Source organism: Pelophylax lessonae (assembly GCF_965119305.1).
Source record: "Pelophylax lessonae genome assembly, chromosome: 4".
Lineage (NCBI taxonomy): Eukaryota > Metazoa > Chordata > Amphibia > Anura > Ranidae > Pelophylax > Pelophylax lessonae.
Genome location: NC_138771.1, coordinates 215275170 through 215295979, shown reverse-complemented (window position 1 = coordinate 215295979; position 20810 = coordinate 215275170). Strand labels below are relative to the sequence as shown.

At 41.7% G+C, this 20810-nt stretch overlaps 1 protein-coding gene across 1 annotated transcript in view; it reads left to right on the top strand.

Moving 5' to 3' along the window:
* Window positions 1-815: 815 nt before the first annotated feature.
* Window positions 816-20810, top strand: part of PLXNB2 (plexin B2) — a 560635-nt gene continuing 540640 nt past the window's right edge. Inside the window, exon 1 of the mRNA XM_082254716.1 lies at window positions 816-1026. The gene's annotated coding sequence lies outside the window, so the exon portion shown is untranslated. The remainder of the gene's footprint in view (window positions 1027-20810) is intronic.

The window sequence follows — 20810 nt, the reverse complement described above, 5'->3', positions numbered from 1 at the left end:
TTTAGTATATGAGGGATACTTTATATCATAGATGTATTCTCTTTAGTATATGAGGGATCCTTTATATCATAGATGTATTCTCTTTAGTATATGAGGAATCCTATATATCATAGATGTATTCTCTTTAGTATATGATGGATCCTTTATATCATAGATGTATTCTCTTTAGTATATGAGGGATCCTTTATATCATAGAGGTATTCTCCTTAGTATATGATGGATCCTTTATATCATAGATGTATTCTCTTTAGTATACGAGGGATCCTTTATATCATAGTTGTATTCTCTTTAGTATATGATGGATCTTTTATATCATAGATGTATTGTCTTTAGTATATGAGGGATACTTTATATCATAGATGTATTCTCTTTAGTATACGAGGGATCCTTTATATCATAGATGTATTCTCTTTAGTATATGAGAGATCCTTTATACCATAGATGTATTCTCTTTAGTATACGAGGGATCCTTTATATCATAGTTGTATTCTCGTTAGTATATGAGAGATGTTTCTGCTCCTCGATGTATTCACTCTCCATGTAAGCAGTGAGAACAATGGACACTCGGGGAGGGAATCTGCACCCCATCACCCATGGGTTCCTCTATCCCTAGCATAGTAGAAGAGTCCCAGTAGTTTATGTATGGAGTGGTGTGAGTGCGGAGCCCGGAGTCTTTGTCATGGATCTCCCCCCCTCCGCCCCCGCCCGATGTGAGCTCCCCCCGCCCCTCCCATTCCTCCGCACGGCCAGGCTGTAACCCGATCCTGAGTGGAAGGCTGGACTCGTCTCTCTCCCCTCTCCCTCTCTCTCCTCTCCTCTCCTCTCTCTCTCTCCGTGTTTTTTCTGCTTCCTGTCTGGTATTGTGCTGGAGAGCGGATGTGTGCATCGCCCACAGGTGTGCCTGGCTCTGCTCATTGATCGGATCGGAGCGGCGGGGGCGGGAGGCTCAGATATGGGAGCTGAGGGCTGAGTGCTGGACTACCGGGGACACCGACAGGGGACAGCCCGACACTGACTGCAACTTGGGTGAGTGTGACAGCGTGTGAGTGACCGTGTGTGTGTGAGGGGCACCTGTTGGAGAGGAGACCGTTCCCTCATTACTATGTCCGCCCTCTCCTCACCACACCGGGCTGGCCGCATGCGACCAATGCTGGACTTTAACGTCAACTTAGTCAGAGCGGGGAGGAGAGGAGAGGTGAGGGGTGAGTGCATGGAGTCAGGAGGGTTGTGTGGACACAGCACTTGTGGCTTCAATGGTCACCTTATACCTGCTGCCAGTCATTAAATCACATGCTTCCTCCTCCACTGCTAACCTCACTCTCCTCCTACTTACTACATGGCCTGACAGTTCTTCCTTTTTTTATTTATTTTTTTAATTTCGTTTTTTTTTTTTTTTTATTTTATTATTAAGGCCCCCCTTCTTTTTCTTTTTTTTTTTTTTTCTGTTTTAAAATTTGTTTTTTGGGGGGGAATTTTTATAATACAACAGAAACTGGAGCAGCCGTGCACATTAACCAATCATTTTCCATCGTCCCTTTCTTAAGTTAGGCTTTGAAAGTGAGAACGAGAAGCTGATTGGTTGATGTGCACCTCTGCTTCCAGATTCTGCCTGGCGCAGCTGTTTTTTTTTTTTTTTGTGCTTTTAGGTTTTATTTTTGTATTTTATGTTTTGTTTATATTGTGTTTTTAGGCTATGTTCACAAAAATTTGACTGATCTCATTACACTTTTTTTTTTCTATCACAAACATTCCTATGTAATGATCAGTAATTATGTAAAACTATCCTGTGTGTTTTTTATTTTTTTTCAATACCTACATCTGACATGCATGTGTACGTATGTCCTCAGACGCTGGTTTTCGGATTTAGCGTTGCGGAATTGAGCGCTGTGCATGTTGACACACCTGTGTGAATGTCTCCATTGAAAATAATGCAGCTGCTTCCAGATCTGTTAATTAAAAGCTTGTAAATGCTTTTTTTTTTTACGGCTGTGTGAATGAAGCCATATACCTTGTGTTTTGTATTTTATTATTATTATAAAGGATTTATATAGTGCCAACAGTTTGCGCAGCGCTTTACAATTTTATTTGTTTTTTTTTTTATATTGTGTTTTATTTTTATGTTTGTTTTCATACCTTGCTTGCAAAGTTTTCAATCAAGGAGCTGTAAAAAACAACAAACTTATTTATTTTTTTTATATTGTTTTATTTTTATGTTTGTTTTCATACCTTGCTTGCAAAGTTTTCAATCAAGGAGCTGTAAAAAACAACAAACTTTTTTTTTTTTTTTAAGGAATGTCTCATCCCTGCCATGGTCTGTGAGACCTGGAGGGGGGGGGGGGGGTATATGACAAGATAAAGTAAGCAGTGGAGGTCAGGGCGTGCTTAGTACTCTTTGAACAGGGTTGTGAATGGGATAAAAACATGCTTTAGCATATTTAGTCATAGGAGGAGTGTGTTGGGGGATGGAGACCGCTGGCTAAATTGTACAGTTCAGACTTGCTGGGTCTTGTTTGTTGGATGTTACAGTAGCCGATTTCCCAACCCCCCCTCTTACACACACCTGAGCTGGGGAGTTTTCTGAACACAACTAAATAGTTTTGTCATGAAACTTTCTGTCTGTATCAGAGGACAGTATCGGTGAGCAGCTGGCACGTGGGAGAAATTGTAACTATTCCTGTAAAGTATTGCAACGATATGGTAAATTGATTTTCTGAAGGAGATGATTGTGTGTCTCTATTGCTGGATGGTCCTAGCTGGATTATTCACTCTGGGTATTGCATATATGTTTATAGGACTTTTCTAAACCCTTATAAAAGCACGTTATGATTTTAAGGCCTCATTCACACAGGGCATTTTTATAGCCGCTTTTAGCAGCGTCAGATGTTTTTAAGCCGTAAAAAAAAAAAACTCCTCTCCATGTTCTAGGTGTCCATGCACTCACAGGTTTGGAGCCGTAAGTGGCATGGGCGTTTTTAAGCTGTAAAAAAAATATTCTGGAGCAGCGGCGTTGGGTTGTCAAAACGCCTGGCTAAACGTGTGTTAATGCTGTATACAGCGTTAAGCCGCTTCAAGCATTTTTAAGCTGTAGTAGTTGGATTTGAGAGTGGAAAATAGAAGACAGGCTGCTAAACGCTCATTAAAGCCAATGCAAAACAAATCTAAAAGTGAGTTTTTAAAGCTGATTTTTCCTGGCGTCAGAACTGGCTTTGCAGCTCGTTTTTTCAAACTCCCTGAGTGCATGAGGACTAAATGGTAAAAGGCACACTGTGCAGTGATGGTTTTTTTTTGGGTTTAGCTGCATTTAGAGATAATAGAATTCTGTGCATCCAGGGGCAGCTTAGATCCTCTAAACACGTGTAAGGCTCCGTTCACGTCTAGGCATCCCGGATCGCGGGTGAAATGCTGCTATTGTGCCTGTGATCCCGAATCGCTGCAAGTCAGGGGACTCACTTGCGATCATAGGTTACTTCCAATGGCACCCCAATTGCATGACTAAGTAACGGGAATAGCAAGCACGTCCCTCGGGGTTGTGGGCAGAATTGCGGCGATTTCGCACGCAGTCCGGGACGCCTTGATGTGAACGGAGCCTAAGTGCTTATGTACACTACAGCTTCTAAACGTGAGTTTAGGAGCTTTTGCCATTTTTTTTGCCAAGCTCCTAAACTCCACTCAATAAAAGCCTATAAGTCGGTATACACTTAGGCTTTTACAAGTATACAGACTCTCGTTCAGGATAGGAACATTTTGACCGCCGGCTACAAAATCGCAGTAAAATCGCATGAACCTGGCCTTTAAAGCATAACGTGTTTATATTTCCCAGATTCTTTTGCCTGCATTGAATCTCTTGCTGCCCACCTAACGCATATGAGTGGCAGCAAAAATAATGGGCTTAAAGTTTATTTAAACCCTCCTTTTGTTAAACAACCCATTCAGTTTAGTGCCGGTTCACATATATGCAATAGGGGAACCCTGCAAATCCACTGCAGGTTCCCGCATCACATTTAAATCGCAGGCAGTTCACACTGCCATATGCAAATTGATGGGATGTCAATACAAAGTTAACGACACTCCCAGATCAGTTCACATATCGCAGTGTGAACTGTCAGTTCGGACAGGAATCAGATCGCAGAGGTGTGAACCACCATGTGATCTGGTTCTGCTGCGGACCCAAAAAAAGAGTCCTGTGCATGTGGTGTCTTAATCCAATGGGAATTCAGCCATACAATCTGTATGGCTGAATTCGCATCACACAGACATCGCAGTGCGCTCCGAATCACATGCGATGTCTGTCATTGTACTAATGTGAACCGGAACTTAAACTAGAAATTAAAGGTAAAACCTTTGTGTATAGATATATAAAAAAAATAATTTTTTGCCCTTATTATAAGTGATCACATTCCCTCTGTTCTCAGCTGCATAAGAGCTGCTGGGAGGAGAAGCAACCGCACACTGACCTTACCAGTGAAAGTCTGTGCAGTGGGGGTGTGTCAGGACAAGTCTGATTATTGGAGGAGAGCGTGCTAAGTTCCCAGCACAGCTAGAGAACTGACCATGCTCTACTCTAATGCCTAGTGTGGTCAGTCTTAATAGGAAAGCAGATGGACTGGCAGGAACACCAGGGATTTCACATAAAAGAAGTAAAACAAAGGTACCAGGATTCTTTTTCATACAAGTATGTGGTACAGCAGGAACATATCAGAAATATGAAGTGTTTGGTTTACATATTCTTTAATGCCCACGCACACCACCCATATATGCAACAATGGTTGGTAGAGGTTTCTGTACTAAAAGCACATTTCAAGCACAAAGAATAAGCTGTCAAAGGTTTGAATAATGATTTGGGGATTGGCGGGACTGACTCCAAACTACGTGACTGCTATGACAGCCAATCACAGTGGTCACGTGACCAGGAAGACCTCTCACCCCTTGGGCATTAGAGCCCAGTTAAAGGGATGCTGTGGTGGGTGGAAAGGGGTTAAGTTCACACACACACAAGAACTGTGAATGTAGTGCAAGTATTAAAATGTAAATGTTTAATTTATATCCTGAATATAACCTGTAAACTACATTTACAGTACTTACAGTATTTACCCCAGACAAGGAGGTATAAGGATAACATGTTCAACCCAAATGGGTGTTAGGCTGGCTATACACATAGATTTGTGCTTTTCAACCTTGGGCTGAATGAAGGAAATCTTAACAGATTGATCCATCCACACTAAGAGTCCATTCACACTGCTGCGACTTGTGTGCCCTCAAGTCACCCCAAGTTGCTTGACATAACAAAAGCAATGTTAATCAGTAAGTGCCGTCTTAATTGGCACTACTCAAGTCGCTCCGACTTCATAAAAGGGTCCTGTACTACTTTGAGGCGACTTGTATCCGACTTGTCCCATAGACTTCAATGGGGGTCGCCTCCTTATCTTATTTGAAGCGACTTGTGATCCGACTTTCCATTAAAATGGTCCTGAACTAGAAAAAAAGATCATTTTTCTTAGAATTTTTAGTAGCACAGGCATAGGGCTCCTCTCCACCTGGGCGTTTTTGTTGCAGGCATTTATCGGGCATTTTTGGAGGCAGGCATGACTTTTTTTGGATTTAGTGTCTGGGGGGTCTAAAAAGTGTACCTGTGAAGTTTCAGCTCTGTAGCATGTCCAGAACCAGAAAAAAAAGATAATTTTTCTTAGAATTTTTAGTAGCACATGGATGGGGCTCCGCTCCACCTGGGCGTTTTTGTTGCAGGCATTTTTTGGGCGTCTTTGGAGGCAGGCAGGGACTTTTGGTTTAGCATCCTCTGTTACCAATGCCTGTGTACTGGGTGGGTATAATGCTTTGTGCTATACATTCCATGGATCCTATAGACAGGTGCTCTCAACTTACTTGTGTAGGAACTTGAAACAGATTAGGAATGGGCATAGCTTAGGTAGACTATTGTATGACCTCCAAACAACTGTCTACAAACCCTGCAGTTGTCATGCCAGTTATTAACAACAGCCTAAAAATGTTTAGCTTTATTTTGTGACTTTGGTTGTCCCATGACTATTATTAATAATGTTGAACAAGACTATCATCTTTAGTACTGTAGAAAAGGCATCCAATGTCTGATGTGGTACCTGTGAGCCCCAAGATGAAGGCACTAGACATTTCCACCTCTAATAAAGTAATGGTTGCTGGAGAGTGACCTAAGCTGATAGTTAATAGGAGTGCTGCTTTTAGTTCACGTTTAAAAGTTCCCTTGAAACAAATAGAATGATAAGCTGCTTTCTGTCATTTGACATCTTCGAGCAATCAAAATGAATTAGTCTTTGTTATCATTCTGATTCAATTACAGACATAATAGCTTAACTGTGATTGTATGGTCATCATATTAAGCAGGCTTTGATTATGGTGTAGCCATGCACTGTTCACAAGGTTTGAGCATCTGTAGTGGGAATTACATAGTGTATGGAAATGCACGTAAGCTTAGGATAAAGCAGCCTACAGGCATTAGTTGGTGGGCAGCTGGCCATGTGTGCATGATCTCACCACTGAATAAAGTTCCTTATGACTGACCACTATGTACAGTTGTTTTTATCTATGAAGGAGCGGAGGAGGCACTCTGCAGATATCTCCGGAGCCGGCCTGTCTTGGGCTAAAACAATGGTGATTAGCTAAGCCATAATATAACCCAGTCAATTGTTGTCCCTCAAGAATTCTTGGGCATGGGATATCTCCCATAGTTGTGGGGGACATGTAGATGTTCCTAATCGAATTGTAAACATTGTCTTGCATTAGTAGACCATTGTAACATGACAATGTAAGGGTCAAATGCTCTTCTTTTTAATCAGTTTGTTCTTCATTAAATATGTGCCATTAGTTAGGCAGTAATGCAGGGTGCCATCCCTGCTCATGACTGATTATTCATTGGAGATCTACAGAAAATCAAATTGGCAGCCCCATTTGATTTCTTTTGCATGAGAAAGTTGGATGAGGAAGTATTAGCTCACCTTTGCACTAATGCCTCCCTGTGGGAAAAGTGTGTTAAGCTGGCAATACATGAATCAAAATTTGACCAGTTCAGCAGAGACTGGCTGAATTTTGATCCGTGTATGGGCACCCTGGTTGTACACATGTCAATCCAACAAGCAGCCTGTTGGGTTTTTCCTGAACGATTATTGCTGGCAACACAAATCATTGTGTTTTACTGGCAGGGATGGCTCTCGTAAAATACAGTAGTGCTGCAGGAGGGATTCCCCCATCAACACTGTGTTGATGCGGGAATTTTACCTTTCACCCGTGGCTGCCTTACTTCTCCTTCCCTTCACAGATTGGGGTCCAATTACACAGAGACCTTCCAAAAAAGGATGCAACATATCACTCTGTGACACCTGGTTGTCCATTATAAAATATTTTCATACAAGATTCACACAATTTTCACCTAAGAGTCACATTTTTCCACTTGTTTCCATTTTATGCATTTTGAGTGAAAGCTTTGTGAATCTTGTGTGAAAATAAAATTTGAAGTAACCCCCTTAGCCTCCTCTGGTACAGAGGAAATGTCCTGAAAATTGTAAGCAATGGTCAAATTTTATGAGAATGGATATATTTTTTTTTTTTATAGCCAGCCTATGAGATATGCAGCCTTCCTTTTTGTATTTACTTGAAAAATATGTTAAATGTCTTACTTAGAAACATTAAGCGCTGCTCATATTCATGCATTTGTCCTCCTAGAACAAATTCTGCTCTTCTTGTCTGTATTTCTGTATGGTTGACTCCCATTGTGTAACTAATAAGAGATGGTAACACTTTGTTCTGTGGTGTGAAATCAATCTGCGTTGCAGACAGTGCCTTGCAGATCATGGGGAGTGTTACACATGAAAAAAGAAATGCTGTTTTTCTACGGATTTAGAGCTCGGTTCGAATGCATTTGATTTGTTAGTTAATGTTGTGTTGATTTTAGTTAATGTTGTGTTGATTTTAAAGTACAAGTTTAGCCTTGAAGCTCGGAAAATGAGCAAGAGCAAAACATTGATTTATCGTTTTTTTGGTAATACATTTAGTAAAAAGACACCTGTCAGGATATAATCATATGGAAGCGGCCATTGAAGACTTATTTTTGAAGGTGCCAGTTCCAGAAATGCCATACCTCCTATAACTAATTGGTGAGTCATTGACCTGTAAATGGCATGTTGGTTCCAGGTTAATGCCTTCTAAGTTGTGGAGCCAGATAAAGATAACTGCCCTAGAGCCTGTGTTCTCCAAAACAGTTTAGTAAGCAGCTCCTATGTTTGTGGTATAAAAAGGATATATAAATACAATCAGCGCAAACAATTAAGTGAAAATAAAATAATGTGTTGCTCAGGCATTCACACCACCAAAATATTAGACTAAAATTAATACAGTGTAGCGAAACCTAAATCTCCAAAACCAAAAAAGAAAAAAACGCAAAAGACAATAATGTTTCAAAAATGTGAATGTGTCCACCTTTTCAAAATACATTTTTCACAAAAGCTCAGAGACAACGATGACTTGATGAATAAACATGCATGCACAGGTGTGACTCCTCCACCAGACAAAATGCCTGCTAACCTCAATGCGTTAAAGTAAACTCTTTGGTCTTATTTTTTTTTTTTCATCCCTGCAAAGTAAATGCATAATGTGCTAGTATGCATTGCACACTAGCACATTATGTGATACTTACCTGCAAACGAAGCCTATATCGTCCCTGCTGGTGGCCAGATCTATCTTCGCCCGTCTTCCTTCCGGGTTTGCGGACTCCCGTTGTATTACTGGCCGGAGCCGCGTGATGCCATGCATGGTCGCGGGAGCCGCCGATCACGGCACAGGGCTCAGAAGAAATCGCACAGGCGGCCTTTTCTTCAGGGCGTATGTGCCAGTGACGTCATCGGCTGCGTGCAATGTAAATATCTCTTAAACGGTGCAAGGAGATATTTACAGTACCTATAGGGAAGGCCTACCTATAGGTAAAAGTTCTAAAGGTGGGTTTACAACGACTTTAAATAACTTTCTCAATCAACAGATTCCCAACTAGATAACTCCGTCTCCTCCTTGCTTCTCAGGTGCAGAAACATTTTTTAGAAAAGATTTTTTTATATTTTGTTTTTGGAGATTTATGTTGCACTACACTGTATTCGTTTTAGTCTGTCTGTGGTTGTTCTTTACAACTATTTACAATTTTAAGTGTACGGTAAAAGCAGGGCTTGACGAATTTGCATTTAATCTTGGAGCCAGCCAAAATAGTTGGGAACCAATTTTTTTTATTTTTTTGATGAACGGCTTTATTTTCGACAATGGAGATGGCAGATCTTGAGTTTGCACACGGAGGGGAATGGAGCCAGTCATGTTGCTGGGTGGGACAGTTTTCTCACTGGGTGGTTTCAGGGGACACGTATCTCCTTGGGGCTCTCCAAATGTGGGGATTTGACACTTGAGGTTGTTGGGGCTGGGGTTTTTGGTGTGTGACATGCTGTGCTGGACTCTGTTCGCCTCCAGCTCCAGGTGCTGGGAGCAGGAGGGGTGGGCCATGGTGAGCACAGATTGGCTGGTGGAGAGGGGTGTGTGGGGGAGCCTTTCTGCACGGTGGCGGTGTCTCTGCTGGGGAAGGGGGTGGAGGGGATGCCATTGTGTAGAGAAGAAGAGAGAAACTTTGGCTCTGCTGCAGGTTTGTAGTGTTTTTTTTTTTTTTCTTTGTTCTGTTTTTAGATGTTGGAGCTGGATCAGCTGCCCAGAGCTGCATATCCGGGGCTTCGGGCAATGGGAGTTGGTCGCGCCTGGTGCTGGCAGTGAGTGGACAAGTGCTGGGATGCAGTTTCTGGTCGCCACGATGACCTGGGATTTGTCGAGCCCTGTCCCTCCATGTACACCCTGGTTCCCCCTATATACATCCCTCCCACTTCTCTGTATACACACCTGGGTCTGGTTCCCCCCCCCTCCTCTTTATACACTGGGTCTGGTCCCCCCTTTCTCCTCCTGTATACTCACTGGTCTTGTCCCCCCCCCCCCCCCCCCTCCCATATGCGCCCTGGTTCCCACCTGTATACACGGTCTGGTCCTCCTCTGTTGTGCTTGGTTTGGGAACCCCGGCTGATGTAGAAGAAGCACATCTGTCCCAGATAGTCTGTGTTCCCGTGTAAGTATTCTAGCTCCTCGGGTCACAGTGGAGCTCAGGAAGCTCCCCCTGTTCCATCCACACCTCCACCGTGTGGTAGTACCGCCAGTCCACCTTCGCCATCAGGTGGAGGCTACACAGACTGTCAGTTCTCCTCCCCCAAGGCTATTGTTCAGTCCTCCACCACTCCCACCATCAGCAGCCAGATCACGACTAAGGCTCAATTCACACCTGTGCATGTTGCTTTTTAGTGTTTCCGCAGTGCTTTTTGCTGTGGTTTTCATGTTTTTTTAACTGCGATTTTTGCCTCGATTTTACTGCTTGCTTTATTTTTATGCCTTTTTTTTTTTTGAAAGTTTGAGTAGATTTAAAAACGCAAATCGCTGTAAAAACACAATACTTTCCTTTTTGGATGCAGGTCCATTGAAGTGTAAAACGCAGAATTTTGCAGGAAAAAGTCTCCGACCCTTTCCAAATACGCAGATGCACAACAATGCATTGATGTGAACGTGTTCCATAGGAACCCCTGTTAAAAAAAATAAATAAAAGCGTGAAAAAGCGCATTAGTGTGAATAAGGTGAAGGTTTGAAACAGAGTCTGCCATTAACCCCTTCGCCGACGTAACGCAAATATGCAGCCTCGGCTTCAGGGGGTTGTACCAGTGAGATGCCTGCAGCTAGAGGCATCACCCGATACTGTTGTTTAGACCAGACGGTCGGCTTTCTTGTATGACAATCAATGCAGCTGAGCAGCCACTTGATTGCCATTACAAGGAGCGGAAGGGGACATGCCTCACTCGTGCTGCCTTCCGTGGCTCGCCTGGGTCTCCCGTCCCACCCGGAGACCCGAGTGACCAGCCAAAACATCTGCCGGCTAGCCGAAGACCCGAACAAAGCCACATTTAGCTCTGATCGGGTCTCCACTGTACAGACCTGGAAGCGATGTCATGACATCACTTCTGGGCACTGGCGTCTTAAAGGCACCAGATTAAAAAAAAAAAAATGATAGCATTCAAAACAGCCAAACTTGGTGTTTTGAATGCTTTTAGGTGAAGTGGAGGGGTCTGGGGTCTTTTAGACCCCAGATCCCTTCATAAAGAGTACCTGTCACTGCCTATTACTGTCACAAGGAATGTTTACATTCCTTGTGTCAGCAATAAAAGTGATCAAAAAAAATTATTAAATGGACAGTGTAAAAATAAAAAAAAAATAAAAATATAGAGAATTTTTTTTAAAGCCCCCGCCGTCCCTCCGTGTGCATACGCAAGTCGCACACACATATGTACATGGTATTCAAACCACGCGTGAGGTATCGCTGCGATCATTAGCGCAAAAGCAATACCAGCACAAGACCTCCTCCTTTAACTCTAAACAGGTAACCCGTTTATTACCGTAAATCTTTTAAAGCGTCACCCATGGAGTGCAGTAGTTTGTGCACACTCGTGGAATGGCAACAATTTTAAAGCTTAAATGTTAGGTATCTATTTACTTTGCTTAACATCATCTTTCACATTTATATATATATATATATATATTTATTTTAATTCATGAAAGTGTATTTCGTCCCCAAAAAATTGCATTTGAAAGACTGCTGTACAAATACCGTGACATAAAATATTGCAATGTTCAATATTTTATTCTCTAGGGTCTCTGCTAAAATAATATAGAACATGATGTTTGGGGGTTCTTAGTAATTTTCTAGCAAAAAATACTGATTTTAACTTGTTAGCAACATATGTCAGAAAATATGTTTTCCAATGGGTTAATGACCACCTTCTTAAAGTCCAGTCTAAGGCTGGCCATAGACAGAGTGAATTTCTTTCCTGCAATAAGGCTAAATTCCCAGATTAACACAGTCAGTGTTAAAGAGGAAGTAAACCCTCCTCTGCAACTTGTTCCTACGGGTAAGCCTAAGGCTTACCTATAGGTACTGTAAATATCTCCTAAACATGCACCGTTTTAGGAGATATTTACTTTGCATGCAGCCGGTGACATCACTGGCGCATGCACTCTGAAGGAACGGCCGCTCATGCCGTTCCTTTACAGCCCCATGCCGTGACTGTCGGCTCCCGCGCGCATGCGTCATTGTGGCTCCAGCCAATCGGATGGCCGGATGCCGCAAACCCGGAGGAAGGGCGACACAACATGTCACCCATGAGAGAGGTGAGCGGTCAGCACTTCGGGGCTTCATTCTAAGGTAAGTATTTCATAATGAGCTAGTATGCGATGCATACTAGCTCATTATGTGTCTGTCTTTCAGGTGTTCGTTTTTTAAAAAAGAAAAATTCTGAGGCTTACAACCTCTTTAACAGGGTAATTTCTCCTGCAGATCCATTGTATTCGCCTGGCAGGAAACACAGTGGTTATTGCTAGCGGCTAGCAGTAATCCCATTTAAAATCCGGCAGGCTGATTGTACCCAAATTGATAACTTGGGTATACATTAAGCCTTCCTATACATGGTTTGAATCTCAGACAGTCCCTGCGGAACCAGCTGAGATTTGAACAGTCTACGGCCGCCCGCTTAACCACTTACCGCAAAGTGACGTAGGACCACGTCGGCAAACTTTGCGGTGTTATACCGGGATGATGCCTCTAGCTAGAGGCACCATCCCGGTACCGTGATTTACAGCCGACGGTCGGCTTTCCGTCAGTAACGACTGATGCGGCTCGGGAGCCGCTCGATCGTTACCCGGGTGAGCGCGAGGGGACGTCCCCATTAGCCCCCCCCTCCCCCCACCGCCTTCCGTGACTTTGCTCGGGGCTCCCATCCCACCGGGAGCCCCGAGCACCCAGCCGGCACATCCGCCGGCTGGATGGAGTCCCGATCAAAGCCGGAAACGGCTTCGATCGGGTCGATGACGTAACCCGGAGGCGGCGTCCATGACGTCACTTCCGGGTTACTGTGCTGCAAAAGGCGGCAAATTTAAAAAAACGGCTATATGCAAAAGCGTTTTGCATACATGGAAGTGTAGTGGAGGTGTCTAGGGTCTTTTAGACCCTAGATCCCTTCATAAAGAGTACCTGTCACTACATATTGGTGTCACAAGGGATGTTTACATTGCTTGTGACAGCAATAAAAGTGATCAGATTTATTTATTTTTTTTAAAAACCTGGAATAAAGTTAAAAAAGCCGCCCCCTTTACCGTTAGCTCGCGCACAAAAAAAAATGTATACGGAAGTCGAGCCGCGAATGAAATCGCTTTTCAAACCACACATGTGAGGTATTGCCGCGATCGCCAGAGCGTGAGCAATAATAAAAATAAAAATAAAAAAGAGCTACACTCTTAACTCTAAACTGGTAACTGTTCAAAAAATTTAAAGCGTTGCCTATTGAGATCTCTATTGACCGTAGTTTGTCGCCATCCCACGGGGGGGTGCAATTTTAAACCATAACATGTATTTATTTACTCAGCGTGACATCATCTTTCACAATATACAAAAAAATGGGCTAACTTTACTGTTTAGTATTTTTTTAATGCAGTGAAATGTGATTTTTCAAATTTTTTTTTTTTTTTTTTCCCCCAAAAAATTGCGTTTTAAAGACCGCTGCGCAAATACTGCGTGACAAAAAATATTGCAATGACCGACATTTTATTCTCCAGAGTCTTTGCTAAAAAAATATATATAATGTTTGGGGGTTCTAAGTAGTTTTCTAGGGAAAAATACTGATTTTAACTTGTAAACAAAAAGTGTCCAAAATAGGGCTGGGGCTTAAGTGGTTAAACCCATCTAATCCTAAACTTGCTCCCACCCCCATTCTAAGAACTCTTATACTAACTTTCCTGTAGAGGAAAGATGTGTATACTTATCTATTCTCAGGGAGCTCTGGTCATGTGATCGGCTCCCAGCGCCTGCTTCAGTGGAGAGGAGGTACAGCTGAGAACGGATGCCCTATAGCAAGCCCATCTGGGTGATGTCACTGACCAGGCGTTGCAGTCAATGTTGGTGATCTCTCCTGAAGCTGGCCCCTCGGGGTGGGGAGGAATCGCATGACTGGACTGCCCAGGAAATAGGCAAGTATACACCCCTTTCCTGTATAGGACTTGGAGTGGGAGTAGGAACCGCTTTAAGATTAGATAGGCTTAGACTGGACTTCTTTACTAAGCTGGCCATACAAGGGTACAATTTTGTTAGGAAATTTTTATTTTGGAATATTGGTTTGATTTTCTGATAGGTAATGGAGTCAAATTGATTATCTCTTTTATTCCAGATGATAAAAAAAAAAAAAAAATCAAAGGAGCTGAAAGGAAATTCTAATAGTGAATGCGTTTTTCGTGCTGGAAATTCCAAAATTTATTGTTAAAAGCAAACGGTATTTTGGAGTGCTTTTGACATTTTGTCAAATTCAATATCAGCGTATGGTCAGCATACGTTGCTTGGCTGTAATGATGTTTCTCTGTCCTAACCTGACCTAAAGAAAAATCATAATTACTGTTTGTGTTTTTTGTCTAGCCAGGTTCATAATTTCCCACATGTAGTATGCTTTCCTTGTATATTTTGAAATGTATGCTTACATTGCCCTGTACTATAGATCAGTGGTCCTCAACCCTGGCCTACAGGGCCCACTAACAGGCCAGGTTTGCAAGATAACTGAAATACATCCCAGGTGATATAATTTGCTGCTCAGTGATTGCAGTACTCTAGTCTGCATCTCCCCAAGGTAATACTTAAAATCTGACCTGTTCGTGGGCCATGAGGACCGGAGTTGAGGACCACTGCTATAGATCACCCATGATAAGCAGTGAAATAGAAAGAGTGCGGTCAAAAGGACCTAGCAAAGTCAAGACGTATAACGGAGAGGTAGGAAAGGTAATTACACATCAATATAGAAGTGCGAGAGCTTTCCTGGCTGACTTTTAAATTTTATAAAAAGTTGGTAGTAGGCTGTAATGTTCTTCTAGCTTCGATGGCCTTTGCATTCCAATCTCAGGACAGTCCTTCATCCTTCATCCTACATGCTTGTCCTAAAGGAAAACAATTAGGAAGATTAAGAAGAGAAGCTGCAGGTTAAGCAAGACACTCAGGAAGCTCGAAACTTCTATAAAAAATAGTAGCCAGCATTCGCAACTGGTATTGTTATATCATAAAAAGTTTACTGTAAACATAATTCTACAAAATGAAGAAGTTCCATCAAAAATGTGACGGGTATATCAGAGGATAGCCCTGATAGCATGAGTCCCAATAATCTTTAAAACAAGCAGGCCATAGCAACAAATAATCTTTGGTGTATGATTTCAAGTAAACCCAATCAATGAACTTCTCTTGTTTTTGCTTCCTTTTTGTCTTCTAAAAATACCATTGAAAGTATTTGTTATATATCTTTAATTTGTACATCAATACCTGTTGATTTTAGCAGAAATCCTGTGAGCTGATGACTTCCCGTGTGCTTTGCCTATATACAAGGAGGGGTCATGGAGCTGAGAAAATGGTCTGTGTTCTTTGTAATCCATCAGAAATCAAATGAGCAGGGCTGACACCACATGTTAAGGAAGCTCCTAATACACTGTGCTGTCATATCAAAGAGCGCTCACTTTTTTTGTCTCTTTGTTCAGAAACATAGACTAGATTGTTGAACGGTTACATTCTGAGATCTGAGTAATTTTGTCATACTAATTTTATAACAGTTTTTTTTCTTTAGAATAGAGTTCCTCCGAAGTAGCAGTGTAGATATTCTCCTGCATGTTTTTTGTTTTGAGCTCACTTGTGTGGTCCTTTTTCAAATAAGCGGATTGTCAAGCAGATGAAATGGTCCTGAGGTTTGGGTTTCTGCTGAGGGTTGTCTTTTTATGTCTCTCAGAATTAATGGCTTCTTTGCTTATTATGTTCACAAACAACAGTTGGATTTTGGAAGAGGGTTCTCACCCTTTTGGATTAAAAAAAATAAAAAATATTTATACTTTGTTGTTTTAGGTATATCTTAACATACATTTTAAAGTACAGTATACTATATGTAGCTGTATGTAACAATGGAGTGTTAGCTTTTTGTGTCCAGATTTGTTGGCTAACCAGGGTGAAATGTAGCCTGTCATGTGCTTTTTAACAAAGTGGTGCTCTTCTGGGCCTGTGGGTAAAATGACAAAGGGTTCTGAATGATTCTGCTGTACTTGTAATCCTTCTCATTACATATGGCGCTTTCACGTCTGGCTGTGGTTGTCATGAATCTCATTCATGTAGTTTGATTACTACTTTTATCTATTAATTAGCAAAAATATGGTTTTCTATAGGTATGTTGTCTTCGATGACGTTCTAGTGGTTGAGGACTAAAAGTATTTTTTTCGATTGCACATTGAAAAATCTTGAATGGAAATGGGCATTGCAGTTGACCAAGTAGCTTAGCACTCCTAAAAATGTTGATTTTTTTTTAATCAGACTTTAATGGAGGTTTTATTTTAAATGGGGTGGCATCCTAGCAGCAGGAAAGGTAAGTATTTAGTGCTTTCATAGGTTCACCCCAGCAACGCATACTTTCTCACTGGGCACTCTATTCAGCCAGTGGAAGTTAAGAAAATACAAAGTACTGTATTTAATGGCGTATAACACGCACCTCAAATTTAGGAGGGAAATTTTAGGAAAAAAGCTTCAATTTTAAATAAACCGCTTTGAACTCAGAACTTTTTTTTTAATCAATTGCAGCTTTACCATTGCCCATGAATGCGGCCTTGCCAGCGCAGTGTCCATGAATGCAGCCTATGATAGACATCACACATCCCGCGTCCCGGCATTGGGCCACTGTGCTGTCTATCATAGGAGGCGGGACTTCCTATGACAGCGACCACTCGTCCTTCCTTCTGCATGGCCCGCCCCTCTCTACCTCTCAGCGCTACCTGGCATTTTTTTTATTTTTATATATATCTGCGTATAACGTGCGCTGCTGCTTTGCCCTCCATTTTTAGGAGGAAAAAGTGCATCTTTTATGCCGATAAATACGGTACTAGTGCTTTGGTAACTAGCCCAGTGCTGTCATGTTGGGTTAAACTTTGATAAGAATGACTAAGGCTGGCCATACACTATATACAATTTTCTTGTTCAACTTTGCTTTAGATTTACCAAAACCATGTGATATAGGGTCAAACCTAAACACTTTCAATGTGTATGCAATCTGGCAGGCCCTTGCACTACATAGTTTAAGGTAAATCTAAAGGAAATTGAATAAGAAAATATGCAGCTGGGGGGGGGGGGGGGGGGGCGGTGGCTGAGGAATTAAACTCAACCTGTTTCTTTACCCTGCATCGATAAGCTCACTTTATACTAGTTTTAATAGTCTGCTCTTCTTCAGCTGTTGCTTGTGACTATTGTTCTTTTCATAGTTTCATACTAATCCCAATTAAAAATTAATTAAAAACTACTGGAATATGTAATTCTTGAAAGTAAATGTAATTTGCCATTTATACTTGGTTCTCTGGCATCCTTTGGATATTGGAGAATTCGGATGTCGTCATTTTTCCTACCATTGCTTGCAACTTCTGCTTTTACCACTTTGTTTGATTTGCAGTAATTGGCTGTAGACCAGGAGTTGGGGCAACAGTATGAGTACTGCTGACAGCTGAGCAGAAGCATTACCATCAAATGATTCCATAAACCAGGCATGTCCAAAGTCCGGCCCGTGGGCCAATTGCGGCCCCAAGGCCACTTTAATATGGCCCCGCAGGTAATTTGGAAAAATCTATTGTTGTGGCCCCTGCGAATACCAGAGCGCTGCTCAGAACCACTGGCATCTCTGTATTTTTCAACACCCATGTTACTTGTGAATACACTATTCACAATCCCCACCGCCCATCCCCACCAGCTTTTATATCCCTTGCTCAATATGGCCTCAGACTTAGCCTGATAAGGGAGCACTGAAAAACACAAATTTGGCGCTAGTATGACAGGACCTGCGCCCTCTCCATGATACTGGCATAACACCTGTTTAGATTTGTCATCCATGTGACGAAATGGAAAATATGCCATTTGCAATAAACTTTGCATAAAATAAGTAATTTGCATTTAATTTTAATGGTCCAAAGAATGTCAGGCAAAATGGTTGGCCCTAACGCATGTTCACTTCATCAAATCTGGCCCTCTTTGAAAAAAGTTCGGACACCCCTGCCATAAACCAACAAGTCGGTATAAGTGAATATTAATCCTCAAGGGTTCTGTAAAGTACACCTTTCTGGAGTTCTTTTTAAGCTGGATTCCAGGTATTGCTAATTTTGCATAGTTACATGTAAGTATGTATGAGCCATATGTGGCCAATTTCCCCTTGGAAACTGGAAATCCCTGTTGTATGCAATGCAATGGTTCCCTGAATTGTGCTTGTGCTTTATAAACAACCTCCTGTGTTCGTTAAGCAGCAGGGCAGCGGCTTGGTGGGATTTGCAAGCGATCACTGTAGTAGCAGTGCCTACTACAGTGATATCCAGCTCCCATAGGGATTGGCCAGGTCTGACATACATACTTGCAGGGCCCCAATTTTAACCCGTTAGCTGTGCAAAAATAGCCCTATGAATTCCGCATTCAGTTAAGACTTTTAGGCAAAATTAACACCTGAAAGATTGGTCAGATCAAGCACAGCAAAGAAACTCAAGTACTCTTTTTGGCACTAAGGCAGACATATTTTTCACATAGAAAATGCGCAACTGCTACCCGCATTTATGGTTCCGCAAGCACAATGCGTGTTTATGGAAGTGTGGCCAGAAATGCACATTTCTGCCTGCGTTTCCATGTCGCTCTGGTGGGAATGCAGCCTTAAAGTGGTAGTTAACTGCATAAAATAGGCACTGGACAGTTTAGGTCATAATGTGCTAGTATGCATTGCATACTAACACATTATGACAGACTTGCCTGAAAACTTAGCCCTCCAGCAGCATGCTTACACCTCTGAATGCGCTTCCATCTTCACCTGGTCTTCCCTCCAGGTGCATGGGCTTTAGAGATATGAATGACCAAGCTGACAATGGTGTCACTCCTGTGCATAAGCGTGGGAGTCACTGTTTACGGCACAGCATAGAAGGAATGCCACTAGTATGCTGTTCTTTCAGAATGCACGCCCCGGTGACGTCACCAGGTGCATCTAAAGTAGGTATCTCCTAAACCATGCAAGTTTAGGAAATACTGTACAAATAGGTAATAAAACAAAAAACAAAATCAGCAAAATCCTATAGTGACAAAAAAGTGAAGATAGTGAACAAATTCATATGGCTGCTATCACTAACAGTGTTTCCAAGATGCACAATAACATACTTCAGAAATAAAGCGCTGTGCCAAAAGAAATAAACATATACGGTACTTAAAAAAATATTCAATAATAAAGTGTTATTAAAAAATAAAACATAAAGTAAAGTCCATATATCATATATATCCATATATCATATGTGCCTCGGAATCCAACAGTAAAACATCCCACCGCACAGTGCAAACAGGCAAACAAAAGTGCTGGTGCTCGTGTGCAGCAAACAGGCCGCTCACCTCATGTTCTGACCCCTGTGTTAGCAGTGGGCTAGAAAAGCAGTTCATCCCTTGGGAAAATTAAATCTGGGATGCTGCCTGCTCCTCTCTGCCCAATTCTTCCTCCATCCGGCTCAAAAGAGCCTAGATGATACTCCACAGTATATGGGAACTAAAAGATAACAACGTCTAGTGCTCTGTGTCAAACATTTTATTGTGTAAATATAGAGGAGGATAAAAAAACTCACAAATTTAGCATTTGAGTAGTGCGTGTTGACCGGGCTTAAACATGTATTCCCTTCCTCGAGATGGCCTCAAGATTTCTATATATTTTTTTTTTTTATCCTTCCTTTTTATATTTGAGTGATTTTGTATAATATATTTTTTTATATATATTTTCCTGTGTACTTGCAGTCCATTGTATGTCCTATTTATTTGTAAAGATGGTTTTTAATATGTAGGTATTCTTTAGTTTAATCAGGGAGTTTATATATATATATAAAGATTGACGTGAAATTGGCAGGTAGGCTCTGCAATTTTTATTAGGTGTTTTATTATCCACTAATTTTTTTTTGTCATTTCTAAGTATTAGATTCAAAATTGAGTTGTGTCCCCAGTCTTTTTTCTTGCTTCGGTGACCCCTTCCTCTTTGTGACGTCCTCTTGGTGTTTGCCAATGGGGAGCGGCAGATTGCTTCACCTGTGTAGGATTGAGAATGCAATTAGGGAGGCAGTGCTAATGTCTAGGTTGAGAAAATATGAAGTGCCGAGTGACGTTCTAGCTCAATCGATAGGTAAGCCTTATTATAGGTAAAAACCATACAAGGGTGTTTACTCTCACTTTAATGCCCAGCTCTGTTCATTTGTTAGAATACTACAAGTATTTTTATTGTTGCCCAGTGCCTTGACTTGCTGTGTTTCCTAATCATTTATACACAAAGACGATCTGATTTACAGCAGTTGTGCAATACCATTCAAATGATGTTTTTTTGGCTCTTGACAAATGTTATTTGGTCATCTGCAGAGCTCTACAAAGAAAGAGGCGTCTGCCCAGTTATTAGCATGCCGAGAGTGGCTGGAGATGTCATTTTCGCCTTTAATCTGATACAGTGTGTCCATTTTTGTCAGGAAAGGCTAAGTCTGAGAAAGCTTAGTGAGCATGTATCCAGCACTAGACACGATTATGTTAAGTATCCAGAGTGAACACAGTAGTTTGCAAGATTCTTTAGTTATTTATTTGTACATTCAGCATTACGTCCTCGACATGCCTTTCCTCT